The sequence below is a fragment of the Cupressus sempervirens genome, chromosome 2 (genome assembly GCF_028749045.1).
Source record: "Cupressus sempervirens isolate cs-2001-9-10 chromosome 2, ASM2874904v1, whole genome shotgun sequence".
In the NCBI taxonomy this organism is placed as follows: Eukaryota; Viridiplantae; Streptophyta; class Pinopsida; order Cupressales; family Cupressaceae; genus Cupressus; species Cupressus sempervirens.
This window is the reverse complement of record NC_143119.1, coordinates 488816461-488820750: the sequence shown is the minus strand read 5'-3', so window position 1 is coordinate 488820750 and position 4290 is coordinate 488816461. Positions and strand designations below refer to the sequence as shown.

Genomic DNA, 4290 nt, shown 5'->3' with positions numbered 1-4290 from the left:
TTTAGATTCTTAGATCAAAATTGTATTCTCAAGTTAGTCAACATTTAATAAGCACATCCATTTTTAGCCTATTAAAATGTTTTCCATATCGTTAACCATGTTTCAGACTGGTTTCAACTCACAATATTGATTCAATAATAATTAAACTCTGTGATTTTAGTTGCATTTCAAGATTTTGTGCCTACAAATTACAGCTTGTGATTTGTTCATAGGAGTAATAGGTCATGTTTCATGATAGATTTTCTCACTTGAATCTTCTGTGCAAACATTATTTAGAAATTCAGGGTTAGAAGAGGCAGGCTTTGTACATTTTACTATTGCTTAAGTGACCAAGCCATGACTAGGCCACAACAACTTAATAATGTCCACATTACTTGGGCCAAGGTTGTGAAGTCCACATCTAACAATAACATTGTTTCTTGTAAAAACCAACTACCCCCACCTTTTCCTTTGGTAGACCAAAGGAAGATGAGTAAAAGACCAACATCTGAGGATTTCACCATGAATTCTTTACATGATGCTACTAGTCCAGCTAAATGTCAAGAAGTACTTGGAGATGTGACTAACATGTATAAAGATGGAGAACTAGCTTTTCCAAGAGTTAGGACACGTAAGGTAAAATTGAATTTTATTTTTCATACTTATGTTGGTTTTAACTTTTATATTTTGCATGTTATTTCAAGAAGATGATGAGAAATGAAAGTGTAGTCTAAATTGTATGGCAAAAGTCTGCTTTAATTTAGTATTCTATGTACACTGGGGTCTAGATTTAAATTTCACATATCTTCAAGAGAACCTGATACTATTTGTGTCATATCTCCTCTGTTCTTACTTGAAGAAATTCTCACTATTGTATGTTGAATAGTTTACGCTTTCCTTTCGGATATATATAATTTATTTGTATTGTGATATGAGCTTAGGTTGCATCCCTGAGTAACAATAGCAAAGGAAAATGCCAAGGAATTATTCAGAATGTCAATACAGATACCAAAGTTTCAAAAATTGAAAAGGATATGATACTTGTTCCTTGCCATTCCAAGGATCATTCTTCCAATAATGATGTTGGGATTGGTGAAAAAGAGAGCAATGGAGAGAATGCACAGGATATAAAGGCTAATTCTAAAGATCTAACTACAACTATAGAAAATATATTAGTGCAATTACAATGCAAACAACTTGTAGCCAAAATAAATAATGAAAATGCTTCAGCATGTGCTAATGAGGCGTTAGTGTCTTCTCTAAAGCAACAAACTTGGCAAAATCAGCACATATCGAGAGAGCTCAAGAACAATTCAAAACAAGGTAATTTGACTGGGATTTTGTAAACTAATTAAGAGTACCTAAACATATAATTCATTAAGTTTTGTTTTTTATTTTGATCAATTTTTCCAAATTCTCTTCTTTCTACTTTTTACTCATAGTTTTGATCTTCTACAAATGTCAGGAGTTCCTGCCATTCTAGTCAAATCTTGTGAAGCTGTTGGGTGCTCAAGCCGTTCTCACTATATTGATATTGATTTGGACCATGGTGATCCTTAGATGTGTACTACTTATGCCACATAAATTTATGATAACTTACACATTATAGAGGTTTTCTCTATTCACAGTGATCTTTTATTCTTGGTCTAGAAAATTTATATTTTTCAGTTGAGCTGATTTGTTTCTATGCACTTTTCTAATGCTTGTTAGTATAATTCTCACTATTGTTAGATGTATTATTCTTTTAACAACTTTATCTTATTGTTGTAAATTTTTTGTTATAGGCATATAACTGTAGATCCTTGGATGGATCTACATTGTTCTACAGAGGAAGTTGTGAATTACTTTGTTTTTATGTGGTGTGCTAGATATAGATTTAGTTGATAAATATCTTCACTAAAAATTGCATATTTTTGTTGATGTTCTAAGCTTAAATGAAGTAATATAGGTACTTGAAGCAAAAAAGTTATCAATTTTCATGTGTCAAGCTAGACTGAATTTATGACATTTTCTTGAAGCTTCTTTTGATTAATACTTATAGTCATCAATTACTTTTTCAGCTAAAATAGCGAGCATTACCTTGTTACATTGAAACAATTCAATAGGAGATCAATGCAAATATGAGGGGCATGCTTGTTGATTGGCTTGTTGAGGTTTGTTTCTTATTGCATTTCTTCATGCTATCTATATATTTATTTTTCCCTATTGTAGTTTTGCAATTAATTTTATATAATCAATTCAAAATTAGATTGTTGTAACAAGTTTCTAAGGAGTACAAGCTTGTGCCAGATACACTTTACTTAACTGTGTCCTATATTGATCAGTTTCTCTCTACAAATGTTGTGAATAGACAAAAGCTTCAGCTTCTTGGGGTTACTTGCATGCTTGTTGCCTCATGTGTACTTCTTGCCTAATGTAACATTTTATTTTCTTTTCTTTTCTTTGGTCAATTTTTAACTACTGCTTTGATGTCACTTTCAAGAAGTACGAAGAAATTTGTGCTCCACATGTGGAAGAATTTTGTTACATTACAAATAATACTTACACAAGGGAGGAGGTACAATTTTCCTTTTGTATTGCAAGATGATTTGTCACATCTCTCTTGGACGATATTCTTAAAATGAAAATTATCCTTATCTTAATACTAATATGTGTTAGAAATGGAGATTGATGTCCTAACTTATTTGTGATATGATCTGACAACACCAACAACTAAGAGCTTTCTGAGGTAATGTTTTTTGTGGAGCAATCTTGGTGACTATTTTCATCAAAGATAACGTGAAAAAAAAAAACATTGATATATTCAAATGTAAGCCATAGAACAATCATGATAAATTAATGTTGTACTCATTATTCATTTTTCCCTTCTCAATTTGAATAAGCACTTTGCTTGTGCTCCTCAAACATCATATAAGGTAGCTTTAAATTCTAGTTTTCTTTTGTTGTATGTGGGAGATAAAATTATTTAATATATAAAAGTATTTTATTCTTACCTTCATAATTTTTTTCATTCAGTTTCCATCTCTACATTTGGAATTCATGGGCAATTGTCTTGCTAAACTCACCCTTGTTGAGTATGACTTTCTTCGTTATGTTCTGTCAATGATAGCTACATCTGCCGTATTTGTGGCAAGGATAACTCTTGATCTTGGAACTTGCCCCTGGGTAATGTAAATTTCATCGAGTCATTTTTTTTTTTGGTCTTGTCTATACTGAAATTTGAATAGGATTTTATTGTCCTCGATCTTCAGAATCCTATGCTAGAACATTACATAGGCTATAAAGTATCAGAGATGAAGGACTATATTCATGCATTGCATAATTTACAACTAAATAGCAAAGGGTGTGCATTGACTACAGTCAGGGAGAAGTATTGCCAACACAATGTATCTAAATATCTTCTAGCATTTAAAATTATAAATTTATCACCTCCATGGTCAATAATTTCTAGCATCTTTCTTTTGTATTTACAGTTCAAATGTGTGGCAAATATGTCTCCCCCAACGGCAATTTCTCCTCAGTTCTTGGAAAACCAATAATAATGAAGTTGAAGCTAATATCTTAAGGGTTGAGTGGCTCTTAATTTGGAATGGGATTCAGCTCACTACTAGCAAATATATCAAATTGTAGTGTTCAAATCTATAGATCATTTAATAATCAACATCCTTTAATTTTTTTCACATTATCTATTTTCAAAGTCTAATCTATGTAAAGTCTATAATATGTACTATTTGCATGATGCTCCGAATTGTTTTGTTCTCCATATATGTTCAAAAAATGGCAATAGCTGAAAGAATTTATTTTTTAGGTCCTCAAATGCTTTATATAGCTTGGTTGAAATGATTTAACTTGTCACCAGTACAGATGTCAATATCTAGTGTTCAGATCCATAGCAAAACCACCACCTTTAGTTTTTTTTAGATGGTCTGTTATAAAAATATAATCCTTGTATTTAAATTCAAAAACTAGCTATAGTGGCTGAAATATTTTCTTTTTCATGTCATCAAACAAGTTTGTATTCCTACTTGAAATGATATATTTGCTTTCATTGTAGTATTGATCATGTGGAGTTTTTTTCTACAACATCTGCACTGGGCATCAAAGAAGCAGTTCTAGCATATATGGATGATAGTCTCACCTTAGATGATTTTCTTATTGGAGTAAGCTTCACTCTAGCTAGCTCTAGCTATGATAATTTTATTGCAGATAGCGGGCTAGGCATAAATAAGTCTTTTTAAAGCATTTCCATTTAAGCATTAAAATGGTTACATTACCAGTGCATGTAATGTGGGTAATTTTTTGTTTGGGCTA

The 4290-nt window shown here is 31.5% G+C and overlaps 1 pseudogene; it reads left to right on the top strand.

The window, feature by feature from the left end:
• Positions 1 to 336: 336 nt before the first annotated feature.
• On the top strand, positions 337 to 3518 carry LOC149573149 (cyclin-A3-1-like; annotated as a pseudogene).
• Positions 3519 to 4290: the final 772 nt, after the last annotated feature.